Source organism: Theropithecus gelada, chromosome 14 (genome assembly GCF_003255815.1).
Source record: "Theropithecus gelada isolate Dixy chromosome 14, Tgel_1.0, whole genome shotgun sequence".
Taxonomy (NCBI): Eukaryota; Metazoa; Chordata; class Mammalia; order Primates; family Cercopithecidae; genus Theropithecus; species Theropithecus gelada.
In genome coordinates, this window is record NC_037682.1 from 120,076,398 (window position 1) to 120,096,291 (window position 19,894).

Genomic DNA, 19,894 nt, shown 5'->3' on the forward strand with positions numbered 1-19,894 from the left:
GCTGTGCAGCCCAATTCCTAACAGGCCACAGACCAGGTGTGGGGACTCCTGCCCTAGAAGGTCAGGCTGACCTGACTTTCCCTTGACCATTCACAGCCAGCCTGGTCCCGGGCAATGCAGAGCTTCACAGCACAGACTTTGCACTACACTGGTGGGGCTAAGACCGTGGTCTACCAGCTGCAAGTTACCAGGCTCCCTCTGACGTTCCTCACCTGGGCATCTCCCCCAACAAAATCCTGGCACTTTTAATCCCCTCTTGGCATCTGCTTCTCAGAGGCCCTAGACTGGCGCATGAGGCTATTCAGATGGGATGTGAACTGTCACAGAGCTTGGCAGGAGGCCCTTTGGAGTCCCACAGAACAACTCAGGAAACGGGGGCTTCCCCGACCCAGTGTCCAGTGTGGAGGCCCAGGGGGCAGGCATTGTGAGCCTCCCCACCGGTGTGGGCTGAAAACATGACTTTGACTCTCGCAATCCAGCAGACTGCTGTGGAAATACAAACACATACACAGAAACATGTGCCTGCCCCAGGTAAGCATCCATCCTCACAGAATAAACCCCAAACAGGGAAAAGAAGTGTTTTTCAACTACCTCATTCATTTGCAAGGCAGGTACCTTTTGCACAAAGGAGCCAGAATGTCTCATTATTATGCAGACTAGGGAGTTATCTTACCTTCATCCCCTACTCCTTGCCCCCTACCTTCAAAACTGGGCCCTTTTGGACCTGCTGGGAATGAGAAAGAGGCCTGTTGCTAAGCAACGGGGAAGGCAGGGGATGCATTCTACCTGTTCCACAAATCCTAGTCTTAAAGCACAAGCGATAGCATTTGCCCTGATGGAATCCTACACCTTCCAGTACCCCAGCGGGATGCGCTCTCAGTCCTTCCTCCTAACCGCTGTCTTCACGGAGAAATTCCGCTCCTGCTCTGGCCCCTGGTAACCGCTTCACTACCTCTGTAGCCACCAGACAGCCTGAGTCCTCCACGGTGGGACGGCGTGTGACAATGAGGAGACAAGCCAGCTCCTCTTCCCCTGACTCTGTCCAGCCCCTCTGTGCTGTGTAGCCTCACTGGGTTCCCAACACTGATGAGTTTATGCATCCAACATTTACTCCTCAGACTGGACCTGGAGCCTCCCGCCTCCGGACCTGAGCAAAGACCAGAGTCAACAGATGGTTTTCTTTCCTTTTCTCTTAAAGAAGTTTGGAACATTTGAAATACATTATCCTATTCAGGACTAATATTCCAACAGGAGTCATTCAGATAAACAAAAAGCCTTTGCAGGCGCCTGTCTGATTTAGAGGAAGGTAGCACACTCCCATTCACACAACAGAGGGGCCGGGCGCCTCTGAAAGAAGACCTGATGGGTGGGGCTAGAAACAGGAACACTGGTTGAAAGTGCCTTTAGGAAACAGACTCCCCAGCCTAGGGTTTGAGGTTGACTCTGGAGAAACCCAGGAAGGGTATGGATTTGGGTTCTGCATTACTTAGGGTAGGGGGAAGGCATATCCTGGAGACTGAGGGGGTAGTGTGAAAATCTGCGTACAGGATGACTGACCCATGACTCCCTTCCTCTACTCAGCGCGCAGGTGCCTCATCCCAGCCGCGAAGGACTCTTTAGGGAAATCCAATGGGCTGAGAGGAAAGACCTCCCAGTACTGATGCGTGGCTGTTCCTCCGCCTGGCAGGACCGAGTGCAGCCCTCTCCCTCACAGCTTCCAATGAGCTGACTAGGGGCACTTTCTTAAATGACAGGCAGCCAAGTGTCACCAGACATTTGAGGAAAGGCTTTCACATGAAAAAGAAAGGTCAAGGCAAACACAGAAAGGAAACGAGTAAGTAGAGGCATAGCAGGGGGCAAGATAATTTTCTAAAACCCTCAACTACCTTCAGAGAGAAAAGATGACATTATAGATGTCAAACAAGAAGCTAGAAAAAAAGACTCCAAGAACAAGAAAGAGCACTTGGAAATTTAAATATTAGAGCAGATAAAATGATCTGAAAACAAAGCTAGGAAAATCTCCCAATATTCTTTGTTAAGGGACAATAATAGGGGAGAAAAGATAAGAAAAGGATAGAATCCGTGCAGGAGAGTCAGCATTCACAGGATGATAGGAGGTGGCAGCCGTGAGAACGTACCTGGCCAACTGGCAGCTGCAGCTGCTGAGGCCCTCCACAGCCTCTGCTCCACGCACACACTCTGGGAGCTGGTCCTGGTCACTGAGTGAGGCAGAGCACCAAGGCAGGCCAGTTCTTGGAAGAGGTAGGCTCTCTGATGGGGCTTCAGCTCCACGACAGCTGTCCCCTACGAGATGCACCCTCCAATCCTCCTCCCTCTCTCCTTTGCAGGGTTCAGATTTGCTACCCCAGCCCCCAGCCTCTCTTAGATTCCTCCCCACACTCTCTCACCACCATCTTCCTTAACAAAATCCTCTCATGTTTCATCCTGTCCTGGCATCTCCTTCCTGGAGGACCCAGACTAGTACTACAAGTTCCAGAAAGAAAGAACTGAAAAAATAAAAGGGAGAAATTATGGAGGAATTGTATATATTATTTTAGTTTCTCAAAATGAAGGCCACAAGATTCCAAACTAAAAGAGCCCACTAAGAACTCTGAACAAAAAATGTCAACCACATCAAGGCAATCTCATAAAACTTCAAAACACTGGAGATAAAGCAAGAGAAATATATTGCACATCAATGATTATGAATAATTGTTCACCAAAAGGGTACTTGAATCCCCAACAGCCACACAGGATGCTACAAAAAACAGTGGAGCATTTTCAAATTGAAATGTTGAGGGAAAATAATTCTATGCCTAGACTAACCCTCAATTAAATGTGCAGGTGGAATAAAGACTATTTCAGATATACAAGGTTCAAATTACCTCTTCCAGACCATTTCCTAGGAGATGACTAGAATATGCATCCACTAAAGAAAGGGAAGAACCCCAGAAAGTGGGACAGGAAATCCCAGACACATGGGCTCCCGCACAGGCAAGAAGCAAAGGGGCTTGCCTGGGTGATGGTGAAGGGCCACCCTGCAGGACATCTGCCCAGCAGGACATCTGCCCAGCTGACCCCGAGAATATCCAGCAAGGAGAGGTGGCCACCTCTCAGGAAAATGGGACAGACTGAATTGCCCATATGTGTTAAGAGGATGTTTATGGTTCTGAAAGAGATTTTCAGGATGAATCAGGGATAGACATATAGAGAACTATGTAAACACGAAAAGGAGAACATTGTTAACTCCACTAAATGCAAGCAATTTTAAAGGAGAGAAAATGTACTTATAATACCCTAACTTGGTTCAGCTGTGAACAATATTAGAGTTATCGGAATGCAACATTGAGTATTGATCTAATAAAATGTCTGATCTAGCTATATGGGAGTGTGGAGAGGAATATAGTGGGGATAATGTGAACAAGAGCCTTTTTAAAGGTTATATGTAGATTACTTTAACAACAGTAAAATTTAAAGGCACAGTCCCTTTTTATCTTTGAATAATTTACAATGAAATGAGGCAAGACGAAGCAAACGCCCTGATGGTGGGTCTCTGTGCTGTGCACTGATCATAGGTCTCTATGTCGTTCAGAAGGAGCATCTGATTTGCCCTGAACCACAGTCACTCACCTGAACCACAGCTCCTGGAGCCCTGGGAGTGGATGCCATCCCCCCACACCCCAATACACCCCAAGTAAGAATGGCGCAGTAACTAATGCTGATTGACTCGGAGGTATCGTCTCCCAGCATCCACTTTTGGGTGGGGGGAAAGGAATGAATCCTCTGGGTACAGTTTTTTGACATTTCCCCTATTTTCTCCCGCAAGCCCCTTTAAAGATTTGGCTGAGGACAGACACTTTTTTCAGAAACGCAACTCCAAGACTAATGCTCGTATTTGGACAGTGTGGTTGTGATTTTTTTCTGGTGGATAGTATTTCCTCTCCTTGACTCCAGCTCCAAGGGAGGGGTGATCTTGTTTAGTGATGTGGAAAACATGCTTGGCAGCCATGAGAGTCAGACAGGAGGAGCCAAGCAGTGTCCACTGGCAAGTCTCATTGATATATGACTTCATCACCACAGTCTCACGCGTTTTGCAAAACTAGCTCACTGACATGTGTTCAAACACAATGAGACTGAGTTGCATCTTTGCTTCATGTAGCCACAAACCTACAAGCTGTTTCCCATCCATACATAAGGAATCCCAGGTCACTGCTCTCTGCAGATGCTGACCTGTGAGTGCCCTTCTTTGATTGAGGAAAGGCAGCCATGCAGATGACACCACCAGCAGCAAGGCACATCACCTTACAGGCCCTCCTAAATGGAACAGGACAGAGGGACTCTGCTGGAATAGGCTCTTCTACCTTTGAGGCCTGATTTTCTTGTCCGGTGAAAGAGTGATGGTAAAATGCAAATGTGTTTGCGACAGAGGAGAACTGGATAATCCACTGAGATGACAAGAAGGAAAGAGCACTGCTATACACTCTCACAAGGGAAAGGTTTTGAGAAAGTCATATGCAAGAATAAAAATGCTTTCCCTCCGAAACCTGGCCTGCCACTGCAGATGAAAGCATCTCACTTAGTCAGAAATTCCAGGTTGAAGGCCTTTCTTTGAAAAAGAAATCTAACTGAACGAAGGGAAAATCTGGATGATTCCAATCAATTCATCCAAAGCTTTTTGAGGGCCTTGCTAAATAAAAGGCAGCAGGCTAGGCACTTTAGGAGTTGCAACAATGATAAAACATGGCCCTTGCCCTTTAAGAGTTGAATCTCTTATGGAAGGGAGGACAGTCACAAACATCATAAGGCATAAACGCACAGGAAGGGTTACGAATATACAGAAGTTCCGTCCAGCTGGGGAAATTGGAGAGGCTTCACAGAAATGGTGCTGTTGGACTGGACACTATAGAAAGATTAAAATTACGACAGGTGGTCATGGAAGGTGGGGAGGAGAGGAAGGAGAAGCAGCTTGGAGGCCAGAGAGTAAAGGGGGGACTAGTCAAGAGGAGAAAGCCCGGCTTAAAAGAAGACGTGCTGGTGGACAAGGCAGAAGGGTAGGTGGGAACAAGGTGGCAGGATCTGCTGTGCTGGGCAGGGTGACCTTTCATCCTTCCTTAACTGTGGAGACCCCTCCACGCAAGCACTGTGGCCTCCTTCTGGGGCAGGGACAGGCTCTTGGCATGCAGGAGCCGGGGTGAGGGTGGCGGGGGCTTTCTGTAGGAGGATGCTCACCACTTCTCTTTGTTCTTATTGTCTATCTCGAGGAGCTTTGTCATGTTTTACCCAGAATTTCATATTTATAAATATTGTTTCATATTTTGATATCCCTAGTAGGTTTTTGACAGATACAAAATTTTTCCTTCTCTGGGATATTGTGCGGACACATCCCATAGCCCAAATCTCACACCCAAAGACACACAGCAGGTTATTCACGGAGCCCCGACACTCACACCAGTCTGAAAGGGCATTCCACAAGGAAGAGAAGGAGCCGGGAGCGCTCAGGCTTGGCCTCATTTTGCTGTCTGCCAGGCTTTCTGGAAAAAGACGAGGTCCCTCTGCAGTGCCCTGAGGCCTGCTTGCCTCTCAGAAATGCCTTGGAGACTAAATAGATTCTAGTCAGTTTCCCTGAAGCAAGCGCTTCATCAATGCTAAGCGGCACGGTATTTTTCCATCTCCCCACCGGTAGAGATGAATAGGGCGCCGGCGCCGCAGGCTGTTCCCTTTAGGTAGACCGCGTGGAGCGCCCGCAAATGGACTTGATAGCGCTCTCCTGGGAACGGAAGCTTCCCGGACTGTGCACTTTTAACCCTGCAGGTTCTCAGCTGTCTGCCGTCAGAAGGAAAGCATTCACACTGCAGCTCCCGGAAGACTGCAGCCAGGACGCTTGGGTTTCCACCACTGACTCCTCTGCTGAGGGCCTGCACCACGTTCCGGAGGGGCTGCTACAGGTTTCGGAGGGAAAGCATTTTTATCTCTTGCATGTGGCTTTCTCAAAACCTTTTCCTTGTGAGAACGTAGAGCAATGTTCTTTCCTTCTTGTCTTCTCAGTGGATTATCCAGTTCCCCTCCGTTGCAAAGACATTTGTATTGAGCTAGAAGTGACTTTTGTTTGGTTTACAAGTGCTAAAGAACCCTTATGTTGGGAGGCTGAGGCAGGAGAATCACTTGCAACTGGGAGGCGGAGGGTGTAGTGACCGAGATTGTGCCACTGCACTCCAGCTTGGGGAACAAGGAAACACGCGTGTGCATAGGCGTGTACCGTAGCTTTCCTCCCAGGAAGCACAGGAACGAGACTCAGCGGTGAGCCCCGTAGGTGAAGACGATCCGCCTGCTCACTCTGCAGTTCACAGACCCTTTGATGTTACTCTATTGTCCGGATCTCTTTTGCCTGTGAGGGAGGCGGAGAAGTATTTAGAGATGAGGAAGCAGAGGTTTAGCAAGAGGTGCTCCCGGAGGGCCTTGAACACCCTTCCTAAAGGGGTCCTGGTGTCGATGGTGAGACAAGGGGTCAAGGCTGCGCTCAGCCACTAACGCTGGGAACCTAACTGCTCAGTATTTTCCATAGCTTGGTTCCACACCAGCAATCTGAAAAGCCTCGGACCGCCACTCCCCGAGCAGCTGCTTCCTGGAATGCAAAGAAAGGTTCATAGATTCACAAACTCCCTGCACTGGAAGGGAATGTAGAAGTCACCTCTGGGCTGGGGGCAGTGGCTCACGCCTGTAATCCAGCACTTTGGGAGGCGGAGGCGAGCAGATCACGAGGTCGGGAGATTGAGACCATTCTGGCTAACATGGTGAAACCCCGTCTCTACCAAAAATACAAAAAATTAGCTGGGCCTAGTGGCGGAAGCCTGTAGTCCCAGCTACTCTGGAGGCTGAGGCGGGCGAATGGTGTGAACCCGGGGGTTGGAGCTTGCAGTGAGCCGAGATCCAGTCAGTGCACTCCAGCCTGAGTGACAGAGTGAGACTCCATCTCAAAAGAAAAAGCCACCTCTGGCCTGTCCATATTTCCTGTGCTTTTTGCCTCAACAACATCCACCCAAACACTCCAGCCTGCCAAGAACCTTCTTCACACGTACCCCTCGGGGCTGGCCCTCTGGAGGTGTGCTCCCACCAGCCCAAGTGAAATAGACCATCACCCCCTTCATGCTAGACATCTTGCTCCTATTAATGCCCCTTAGAACTCATAGAGTGATTTTTATTGAGCTAGAAGTGACTTTTGTTTGGTTTACAAGTGCTAAAGAACCCATATGTTGGGAGGCTGAGGAGGAGAATCACTTGAACCCAGGAAGTGGAGGTTGCAGTGACCGAGATTGGGCCATTGCACTCCAGCCTGGGCAACAAGGCAACGAGAGTGAAACTCCGTCTAAAAAAAAAAAAAGAAAGAAAGAACTCACATGTTCCCCAGCCTGCACCTTCATGGCTAGTTGGCAGTTGACTTGCCCAAGAGAACGTGGATGACAGACAGAGAACCAGCGCTCAGATCCCAGACTCCACCTCCACTGTGCTATGGAAGCATAAATACTAAGCAGATCACAAAGACAAAATACTCTCTCTCTCAGTCTTTGAACATTCAGGAATTGGGACAAGGAACTTCGCAAACCTCAGGGAAGACCTACAATGTCTGCTCCCCAGTGTCTGGGCTTGATGGTGAAATCACAAGGGCAGTTTGGAGAGCGTCTCCTCTCCCCCCGTCCCCACTCCTTTTACATATCTCTCCTTTTTCACACATTAGCTTAAAAAAAAAACAAAACCTGATAATGTCTACGAAAAAAATGTGGGCAACTTACTAGAAGTTTAAAGAGTAAATATATACAAATAAATCTCTGGGAAAGGCTGGCGTGGCGTGTGTGTAGGTCGTCTGAGCACTGGGGCAGAGATGGCTGTCTGGTAGGCTGGAGTGATGAATACAAATAGGCCAGGAAGATGGGCCAAGAGCCTCACGGTGGCTTCACCACAGAAATTCGACTTTTTATTCTGAGGATTTGGCCTCACTGCTTTCCTGACCTCTGTCACCAGCAAGCAGAGGGAGACAGCAGCCTCCCAAAGCCTTCTCCATGAAGGCCTCCAACCCCCAAGTCAGTGGTCACGCCCTCCTCCCCTAACTCTTGCACTCTGGCAGGACTTTGTTGCTACTTCTCAAGTTGCTTTTATCCGTGATCATGGCTTTCTCCTTTACTGGCTTGAAGTCCTAGGCGGAGGGTAGGTACCTCCTCCGAGTCATTGTTGTATGTTCCCAAAGATCCTCATGCTCCAGAGCTCCCAAGAGTGATACCTGTCCAAAGGATGAATGAAGGATGACTGAAATTGTGTCTTCCCTTTTCTTTGTCTCACCCAACCTGCTAGTCTGGGATGCCTGTTCCCCTGCAAAGTGTCACCACCCTGACCCAAGAAAGTCTTTTCCAAGAGGTGCCCGCTGGGGTCTCACACGTACTCAAGATCAAGGCATGAGTTGCTCAAGGTGTCAGATCCACAGAGCCCACTGCGCCTTCCATGGTGGTGCCAGGACACGCAGGAGGCCTGTACTGTGCTGTCTCTGGCGGAGTGAGCAGGGGAAGTACTTTTCATTCTGTTTCTGGAGAGACACCAAGACCCACATCTGCAGTGGGTTGGGCTGAGGACAAAGCTGAGTGGCTCCTATACTGTGTGCATAACCCACCCCTCCACCTTCTCTCTGAAGACCCAGGGTATTACCAGGTTATGATGGTCTGGCTAATGGTCTTCACTGGGGGCTACAATCCCTCCAGCAGCCAGTAGATCCTGGGAGGACCACCCACCACTCCCTCAGTCATTGCCAGACCTGTCAGATTCCCACAGAGCAGGCGGTTCAAGCTGGGACCTCTGATCAGAGAAGCAACAGATGGTGACGGTCCTGCTTCTCACATTCCTCTGTGGAGAGAGAAGATCTGGGCTGGGGGGTTGGCAGGGAGTGAGGCGAGAGAACCATGCTGGGGCCCTTTGGCAAGCTAAAAGCAGGGGCTCAAGAGGGATCCCGAGCTCTACATTGTGGTCAGCACTGGCCTGTGTCTTTCTACAGTTCCATACTTCAGCATTTCACTTTCTTCCAGATCCTCAGTTGCCTCACACGTGTCCTTATAACATCTGAAGTCAAAACAAGTAGGGTCACACGTTCCCAGCTGGTCAGCCCGTGTGCTCACTGAATACTGGGGGGAAGTGGGCAGGGGCAGGCAGGTAGCAAATTCCCCTTGCACAGATACTCGGCACGCACCTTCGCCCGGGCTCTGGAAGTGGTCAGCTTCCGCAAAGACAAAGCAGTGCAGTGACCTTGAAGTCAACGCCCTTCAGCCACATTAGATGATGTGACCTGCCCCACTCCTTACCATGCTGCTCAAAGATCCACCCACAGCTGGTGCCGTGGGGCCGTCTTTTTGGCATGCCCAGGGCCCATGGGACCAACTGCAAACCCCAGACCTCTCCAGAATATCCTAGAACTTCCAAAGAGTGGGTCTCACTGGCCTTTTGGCCAGGGTCCCTGCACTCTTGCTGAGCCTGCAGTGCCTGGGGGACTATTTCATGAGGATTCCATTCAGGGGAAGGAAACGTGCTTTAGAATAAGGGCCCCACACTTCAGGGTGACAGCCTCAGGGAGCTTGGGTAGTAGGAAAAACACTGAATTTTGATCGGCAAATCTGGGCTTGAGGTCCGCCTTTGCCGTGTCTCAGCAGCCTGACCTTGAGTGGTTACATAACCTCTCTGCATATTCGCTTTCTCATTGGAAAAAAGGACAAATTCTACTTGCCATATACAATGTTGTGTGACTGTGCCCTGTAGCTGCTAAATACTATATAAAATATCATTGCTTGCTATTACTATTATGTGTAGTACTAAAATCAAATATAGCCAGGGATGAGGAAGTTCCAGTGTCAGTTCTAAGTCCTCCACCAATGCTCAGCGGAGGCCACGCCGAGCCTTCCCCGGCTGTAATGTGCAGATAGAGACAGCTGTCTCCAGGGACCCTGGGGCCCGCAGGGGCTGTGGAAATGGAGGTGCTGGGTGTCTGGGATGCTCTTTGGAGATCAGACCACACAGAAGGCCTGGCCTAGGCTTGGCTACTAGGATGCGGGGCTGTACCTGCCCGCAGGCAAGAGAATCCCAGCAGGGACTCTGCTCTGTAAAGGGTTCTTGGCCTTGCTTAGGGGGCAGTCACCATAGCGACCTTCACTGTCTGTGTGGCCCTTCCCACAGCACTCTGGTGAATGATCTTATGAGATCATGTCTGCGTGAGAAGGCAGCTGCAGAGGAGGGCGGAGACTGTCCCTGGCCTCCTGGCTCTTGGTCAGGTTAATAATCTTCTCCGGTAAACTCCTTTAAAAAAATACAAAACTGTGTTTAATCCTACAAAAAAACCTAAGTGTTTGTTGTGCTGCTCTCCCTGGCTTTCAGGGAAGGACTGCAGCCTCCTCTGAACTACAGTCTTACACAGGGCAGGACTGCAGCCTCCTCTGAACTACAGTCTCACACAGGGCAGGACTGCAGCCTCCTCTGAACTACAGTCTCACACAGGGCAGGGCTCCAGTCTGGGGAAGGTGGTGCTGCTGGGTAAAAGAGATGAGGCCGGTCTGGTGAGGTCCACAGCCACGAGGATCAGGCGCAGTCAGGGGCCTGGGGGCACCAGAAGGAGGAGGGTTGAATGGAGTGGGAGGGTGGGGGCAGGGAGGGGGATTGGGGACAGCAGCTCCCCCACCAAAACCTCTGCTCAACTGAGTGGTCATGTACCCCGGTCCCCAGAGTGGGTCTTCCCTGGCTGCAGAGGGAAAGTCCAGGGCCCAAGCTCTTGGCCTGCCCTGGTGCCTTGGAGCAGAAGTGACATGGGGCACTTTCATGTCCAATTCCTATTCCCCATTGCCCACCTGTGCTGCCCATGCCCACCTGTGCTGCCCATGCCCACCTGTGCCGCCCATGCCTACCTGTGCTGCCCATGCCCGCCTGTGCCGCCCACACCCCAGTCCTGCCTTGTCCTGCCTGGCTCAGTAAGCAGAAGCTATGAGCGCCCATCCCCATGCCCTGCAAATCCTAACAGAGGAGGAAGACCCCATCCTGGCTACTCCCCCACCCCCACAGCTTTGGGACTTAGCTTCTTGTTTTCAAAAGGGCACTGGGGCTAAGGACTGCCAGGTTCTCTGGGGAAAATGATTCTCTGGGAACAACTGTCCAATGCATGTTTCCTGATGCTACTGTGAAGTGAAGTAGGTGGTCTTTCTCTGTGACCCTCTAGAGCTCATCAGTCCCCTCATGCAATTCTTCAATTCCCCCAGCAGGTGTGTCCACCAAGAGACAGATGTGGGATGACCCACTTGGAGCCTGCATCTAGTGAGAGACAGTGTCCCCTGACGCAGTAAGATCTGTCTTTGCCAGAGTGTCAGGGGACGGCTTGATCAGCTGGAGGCAGGTGGGGGAGTCTGACCCCATCTAGAAAAAGTCCAATTTCTTTGTGTCTTCCCCCAACCTGACCCGATGCACCTGAAGGAAAAAAGGCCTCAGCAGGGCTGTGAATCAGGCACTTTCCAGGAAGGGTAAGCCTCATTCAGCAGGCTCCTGCATTCCAGTCCAGTGAACATGCCCTTCCTTCTTGTTCAAGAGCCACGAACAATGGCCATAAGGCATCGACAATTCATGTCCTTGCTGGATTCCAGACTCACCCAGCCATGCTTCAATCAAGATCTGGCTTCCTGTCCAGCCCCCTGTAGGGAGAGATTTGCTGATCGTGCCATCTTGTGTATTCTAGCCCCCGGCACAGTCACGCACAGCTAATGAACAAATTCACATTCTCATCTGGACGTCAGGAGGCTGAACTTCAGTCGGTGGAGATGGGTGTTCCGGGAGACGGCTGTGCTGGAAATTAGGTGTCTGAACTTGCAAGAGCACCTTGGCAAATGGTCTAAGCTACGTCACCTTCTGGGGTCTCTTGGAAGACAGATGACCTTCATGGAGACAGCCAACCATCACCCTTAGCTGTGTCCCCTTGAGATTTAAGTTTGTATAGCTATTTATTTATCTGCTACCACACAGAATACGTATCCCTATGGGGGCAGGAAACACAGCCTTATTCATCAGTGCACAGCGGAATCTACCGGAGAGCCTACTGCATAGGAGAAGGTCAAGAATGTTTACAGAATGGGTGATTAAAAATGAATGAATGACTTCAGCATAAAGATGGCAAGTTAAAGAAATGCTTCTACTTTTGCTCCCATCCAAAAATCCCAGTAAAAACAACAGCTTTTATAAAAAAGGATAAACCCTGAAGGGTGAGAAGAACTGCAGAGGAAACAATGGCAACTTTCTTGAAACCCAGAAAGAAGATGCATTCTACACTTGTGCAAGAAAAACAAAAAAACAAAAAAACAAGAAACAGGAACTAGCACCATTGCCACTTCAGAATCCCAAAGGGATTAGATGTCCATGACCCTGTCTACCTCTGGAAGTCGGGGGTGAAGGAAGCAGCCAAAAGAAGAGGGGACGGGTTGAGAGTCCATTCAGGGAGCACCCTAGTTAGACCTCCTGTTCCCCTCCCTGACTCTGTCCAGACAAGAGACTTCTCCCAACCCTTCCTGGCAGAAGCCTGGAGATTTGTTCTCTGGAAAGTGGAAAACAAAGGGTCTCTTGACTGAAAAACACACAGAACCGTTAAGGATGGGCTTGTCATACCCCCCAAAGGATGACTAAGTAAACATATCCACACTAGATGTCTAGACTCCCAGCTCTCTCCTCCAATTTGGTTTCAGGGGCTGGTGGTCAGGACTCAACCCTCCAAGCAGGAGATTGAAAGAGCTCATCCTGAGGATTCTGACTTTCCCTTAAGCAAAATCTGATACCAAGTGTTCCTGTAACAAGCTCAGTCCCTGCCAGTGCACCCTCCAGGGAAGCTGACAGATGTCCAGTTCACAGGCCCAGAGCCTCCTCTTACTTGGTTATCAGGCATCTGAGGAAAGACAGAGCGAAAACACAAGCATGAAAAGGCATCTTGGAGGAAACAGAGTCTGTCCAGGGAGAAGAACGCTTCAAATAAAGAGGATGCTCCAAAAATCCTTCAGGGAATAGAAAAAAGGGGAGCCCTTGGAAATTAAAATATGATAGAAAAATAAAAATCTCAATGGAAGGGTTGAAAGAAAAAAGTTGAGGAGATCTACCAGGACATACTGCAAAAATACAAAGAGATGAAAGTAGAGAAAAAAGATGAGGAAATGAGAGGTTTCTGAGATCTGACATCTAAGTGAGAGGAATTCCAGAAGGAGAGAATAGAGAAAATAGGAAGGAGGAAATCATCAAAGAAGCATTGCAAGAAACTCACCCAGAAGGGAAGGCAATGATTAAAAGGGCTACCCAGTGTTCCGTACAGTGGAGGAAAACAGTCCCATATCAAGGCACATCATTGTGAAACTTCACACCACTACTCACTAAGAGAAGATCCGGCTAGTTTCCAGAAAGGAAAAAGAGGACCCGCAAAAGGATCAGGAATGAAACTTGCTTCGGGCTTCTAACAATATAATTGAAATGTGGAAGAAGAAGAAATTCCTCTAACATTCTGAAGAAAAACAATTTCCCATTTAGAATTCTACACATGCCCAAGCTGCCAACAGAATAGAATAGAGATCCTCTCAGATATGCAGAGTCTCAAAATTGTACCTTGCACACTCTCTTTCCTAGGAAGCAATGGTAGGACGTGTTCTTCCTAAAAAGTAAGACAGTAAACCAAGAAAGAAACACGCATGGCATTCAGGAAACAGGGGATGCAATATGGGAGTGAGGCAAAGGAAACAGAGATGCCAGGAAGTCAGCTGTGTGCTAGGCAGAGAGGGCAACCAGGCCAGACCAAAGGGAGCAGAAGGCCCCAGGGAGATTTCTCCAGATGCAATCAGTAGGACTTCTGGTGCATCTGGACATCTTGAGAGGAGATTGAAATTGTAGGTGGAAATTTTTGCATTGAAATTGGTGATAAGGGCAGGCGTGATGGCTCACACCTGTAATCTCAGCACTTTTGGAAGCCAAGGCAGGAAAATCACTTGAGGTCGGGAGTTTGAGACCAGTCTGGCCAACACGGGGAAACCCTGTCTCTATCCAAAATACAAAAATTAACCGGGCGTGGTGGCACGTAACGCACACTTGTAATCTCAGCTCTTCAGGAGGCTGAGACAGAAGAATTGCTTGAACCCAGGAGGCAGAGGTTGCAGTGAACCAAGATCACACCATCGCACTCCAGCCTGGATGACAGAGCAAGACTCTATCTCAAAAAAAAAGAAAAAAGAAATTGGCGATGAGAGCAAGGACAACTACACAAACCAAACCAAGACAATGAATTAGTACCTCCAGAGAAGACAAAACGTTGTGCAGGAAAGACAACGCAATCTGGTTTGCATGGATCAGTTATATACAAATAGAACTTCATGGACATAAAAATATTAAAACTGAGTATTCATCCAACCAAAATTGTGGCACAGCTCCCTTGCTGGATGAGAAGTGGGAAGTATGTGAGCATGTGGTGGGGACAGGGGAGGAAAGGGAGCCACGTTTCCATCTTCAGCGGTGGAAAGTTCATAGGTCATCTCTGAAGATGGAAGCATCTAGAAGTATTACTAGAAGGGTGTCATTTAGAGACAAAAATCAAGGGGGAAAAAACAGCCAAAAGAAATGAAAGTGGTGACCTCTGGAGATTGGAAGATGGTCAAAGAGGAAAACCCAACTGCTTTTGTTTCAAATTATTTAGAAGAATGTGATGCTTCAAATATAGTACTTTTTTCTTCTCTTTTTTTTTTTTTTTTCTTTCTTAGACGGAGTCTCGCTCTGTCGCCCAAGCTGGAGTGCAGTGGCGCGATCTCGGCTTACTACAACCTCCTTCTCCCCGGTTCAAGGGATTCTCCTGCCTCAGCCTCCCGAGTAGCTGGGACTACAGGCATGCGCCACTACGCCCAGCTAATTTTTGTATTTTTAGTAGAGACGGGGTTGATTGGCCAGGATGGTCTCGATCTCTTGACCTCGTGTTCTGCCCACCTCGGCCTCCCAAAGTTCTGGGATTACAGGCGTGAGCCACCGCGCCTGGCCAATATATTACTGTAATAAAACAAAAACTAAAAATCAAAATAAGTAAATACATGTGTTCTACCTAGTGTGAAATCTCTTTCAACCACTAGATGGTGCTGTTGTCCCCCTTGTGGAAACCGCACCCGGGCAGGGCAGGTGCTGGTCAGCATGTCTGTGGAGTTTCCACGAAACAGAATTAAGTAAGCTTGTTATGAAAAAAGTTAGGAAGGAATTAACGTTGTTCATTTTCTTTCCTTGCTAAATAGGATCCCACTTCACTGAATAGGAAGAGAAACATCATTTGCCCCTAGTGGTGCAATAACTGGAAGCTCAGTGCTAGGCACGAAGCTGAGTCCTGGGGCTAAGTGCTGTGCCCTCTAGAAACAGATGTTAACTCGATACATTCAACGGTGTGGCCAGCTGTGGCAAATGCCTGTCTCAGGCACCTGGGCCTGGACTCACGAGTGAGAGGAAATTCAGGAACGGGAAGCTTGTTTCAGGGAAGCTGAAGCTGCCTTTGGTGCTCCCTGTGGTCAGAATTGAATGACATTCAAGGAAAAGTGAATTTGGGATTATTCAGTGACAAGTGGGAAGCTTATGCACTGGGAGAAGCCAAGGCATCAGCATGAATATCAGGCTACTTTCCCCGAAAGCATGTCTGCTTCGAGTTTTGAGATGAATAGGAGGCCTCTTTAACACGTTCTGCAAAGTCACTAATGGCAACTTGATGACCTGGTCAATGATTAGGGTTTTTTTTCCCCCCATTGGCCCTATTTTCCATGACTTTTCTGGATCTGTGGTTACCTATTTCGGACCTCTGCTCTGTTGCACACAGGCTTCATGAGATAAATACTATGAAAGAAATATTCTATTAATGAGGGATTCTGGCACACTGGCCACTCAGTTTTCTTGCCACTCTTCCTTTCCAGGTCATTCTGCCACCGCAGCCTGGCTGACCCCCCGTCATCCTGATCACTCCTCTATCTCCCGTTCTGTATCCTCCTCCCTCTGTCCCAGATCTGAGCATGGTTCCCAGCTCTTGACTCTTCTCCTTCTGTCTCCACCCTCCTCCAGATATCTAAATTATTTCTCAGAGTTTCAGTCTTCTCCCCTCTGTGGATGACACTCCAAAATCTCCACCCCATCCTTGACTCCCTCCTCATCTCCAGACATCCATTCCTGCCTCTTTTCAGACAACTCCACTTAGGCAATTCACCAACCTTCAGTTAGACATGCATGCAGCATGTCTAGAATCAAACTCAGCAGCTCTCCCGTCCCGGCCACCTACTCCTGCTAATTTTCTCATTCCCAACATCAGGCATGCACGCATTCAATAAACATTTACTCAGGTTTTAAAAAACAAGGTTTACACCCTTAACAAACTCGTAGATTGCAGGTAGAGGAGAGAGACAGGTCACAGAACCCCCAACACATGTGATCAGAGCTCTATCAGAAGGAAGCAGAGGGGTCAAGGTGTCCACAGAGGAGGAGATCTCAGTGCCCCTGGAGATTCAGGGGAGCTCAGCCCAGCTCAACTCCACGCAATCCAGTTTCATTCCTCTTTCGCTTTGGGCTCCTATTGACCCTTTCTCAGCTACATCTTCTGCTTCATGCTTTTCCAAGCCCCAGTGTGCATAAGAGTCATTTGGAGATCTTGTTAAAAGGCGAATTCTCTTTGAGCAGGTGGAGGGTGGAGCCTGAGGTTCTACATTTCATACATGATCCCAGGGAGTGGCACTGTTGCCGCCAGACTGTGCAACCCACTACACATCCCAAGGTTCTTCCTTCTTTTGCCTTGTTGCAGCCTTATCACCTCAGGCCAGCGCCAGGGCCCAGCCCACGAACACTGTCCCTGCCTCTAATCCTAGACTGTGCAGTACAGTAGCCACCAGCCATAGTGCCTACTTAAATGCAAATTAATTAAAACTTAAAATTCCCTTTCTATTTACAGTAGCCACATTTCACATACGCAATGGCCACAATGCCACATTATACAGAAAAGATATCAAGCATTTTCTTCATTGCAAAACTTCCATTGGGTGGCACTGCACAATAATCTCAGCTCCACCTAAACTAACCACAAACTGACTACCAGTCTCACCACACTGTCAGCTCCTTGAAGGCAAGTTCTGTATTTGTCTTGTCATCTTTCTCTAATTGCAGAACCTACCCCATATCCTTTCTTTCATTTGACAAATATTTATTGATCATCTCCTATGTAGCAGATGCGGTGCTTAGCACTGGGAGTAGGTGGCACCCCAAGGTGAACAAGACAAACGTGGTCCCTGTAATTGCAGAGGTCACAAAACAGGTGCTCCATAAGTCTTCATTGAAATGAAAAAATGAATGAATCATACACAGACCACCCCCAGGGAAATCTTCACACTGATTTTCATCATTCTCCCTAACTCAGAAATGTTTAATACTTGCTTTCAATATGCAGAAGAAAATCCAGATGCCACAGCCTGGGGTACGAGGCCCTTCTGAGAGGCAGAGATGCGGGGTTAGCGTCTTTGTTTGTTAGGGCTGCCATAACAAAACACCACCGACTGGGTGGCTCAAACAGAAATTGATTTCCCACAGCCCTGGAAATTAGGAGTCCAAGATCAAGGTTGTCAACAAAGTTGATTTCTCCTGAGGCCTATCTGCTTCGCTTGGAGACAGCTGCCTTCTCCTAGTGTCCTCAAGGTCATTCCTCTTCTTATAAGGACACCAGTCAGATTGGATTAGGACTCACCCTAATGGTCTTAGTTTAATTAGTTCTTTTTTTAAATTTTTTTTTAATTTGAGATGGACTCTCACTCTGTTGCCCAGGCTGGAGTGCAGTGGCACGATCTCGGCTCACTGCAACCTCCACCTCCCAGGTTCAAGAGATTCTCCTTCCTCAGACTCCTGAGTAGCTGGGACTACAGGTACACACCACCACACCTGGCTAATTTTTGTATTTTTAGTAGAGACGGGGTTTCCCCATGTTGGCCAGGCTGATCTCAAACTCCTGATCTCAGGTGATCCACCTGCCTTGGCCTCCCAAAGTATGAGATTACAGGCGTGAGCCACCTCACCAGTCCCCTTAGTTTAATTTAATCACCCCTTTAAAGGCCCTGTCTCCAAATACAGTCACATTCAGAAGCACTCGGAACCAGGCCTTCACCATCTGAATTCGGGAGAGACAAAGCTCATCTCATAACAATTAGAAATATGATCTTGGAAACTAACAAAACTGGGTTCTGAGAGCAGCTCTGAAATTCCTGCCAGTGTGAGGGGACTTGACTTGTCTGAGCCTGTTTCCTCCCCTGAGAAAGGTGCTAAAGCTACCTCCCTCCCGAGGCTGCCAAGAAAATTACAAGCAATTACTTACATGAAGCACTGAGCAGGGCTCAGCACCTAGTAGGCACTGCGTTAATTACAGCCACTGGCATCACCACTTTACTGCTCTGATCCCCCAGCAGCAACCCTTCCCTTTCCTGTGGTCCCTGAGCACCCTGAGCCTTCCCTTCTCAAGCCCTGATTCCCAGCCCAGCTCCGTGACTCCTCTCCCTCTCATCACATTCAAACCTTAGTCTTCCTTTCCTAATTCCTTCAGGCTTTCCTTCTCTGGGTAGCCTTTCGGTCAGAAGTCAGTCCTAGCTTCTCTTCTCCGAGCTGTGTTAGCATTCCTGTCAATTCCACACCAGCTCCCAATTAACACCTAGGAATTAAAATCCCACGTTAATTTGTAGGCTAACTCCTCCCTACTCACAGATATGCCACCTTCCCCATTAGATGTGAGACATTTGAGATCAAAGCCACCATTATACCTTTTATTCTCTCTCATAGCACCTATCAAAGTGTCTCAAACATAGTAGGCCTTTATCAACCAAGAGTTTGTGGACATAAAAATACTTACATACAGTTAATATTCACTAACTGAGGATGTGCAGGTGTAGGTGTAGGGGGGTGTGTGTGTGTGTGTGTCCCCATTTCGCATTTTAAAAGCTATGGGAAAGAGAAACACCAAACTCAGGTGGCTGGTCCTCTCCTGAGGGAAGAGGAGGTGATCCCATGTGGATCTGGCAGTGTTGGCCGTGCCTGGTTTTGTTTTTTAAAACTGGGTGGCAGTATTATGTTAAATACGTTTATTTATTTAGTTCATTTATTTAGTTATTTAACTAATAAATAAACATATTTAACATAATACTGCCACCCAGTTTAAAAATATGCAAAATAATATGTCCTTACTTGATAAATATCTGTAAGTAAATAAGATACCTTATTTAACATAATACTGCCACCCAGTTTTAAAAATATGCAAAATAATACATCCTTACTTATAAAAAAATATGCAAAATATTATGTCCTTACTTGATTGATATCTGCTGTTTTCAGATGAGCTTATTAACGTACACAAAGAATGTATGAAGAATTCTTCTGACATGAGAGAAAATGCTTAAAATATTTGTTTTAGAAGCTACTTAGTTGGGATTTCAGAGTATAACTCAACAAACTCCTTTAATTAATATTTTATCTAACAGGAAATATTTATGAGACATTACCAGCCTCATAAATGCAAATAGAATTTCTATAAATAGGAGAAAAAATAATTTTCTGCAAGTCTCATATTCTAAAGAGAACATCTTTAATTGTGAACCCATCTCCCGCTCGATGAAAGAAGGTAAGAGAAGCAGATAAAGGGAACAGAAGAGGTGGGGCTGTACTCTAATTCACAGCGATAATACATACACATTTTCTGTTGCTTTCAAGCGCCGCCTCATCAATTTTCAGACAATGAAAGACACACGTAGCACCTTGCACGGCTCCCTGAGTAGTTCTTTTGTTGCATTTCTATCCTCAAATGTTGTCCGTGCTCTTTGAGAGGCTTGGG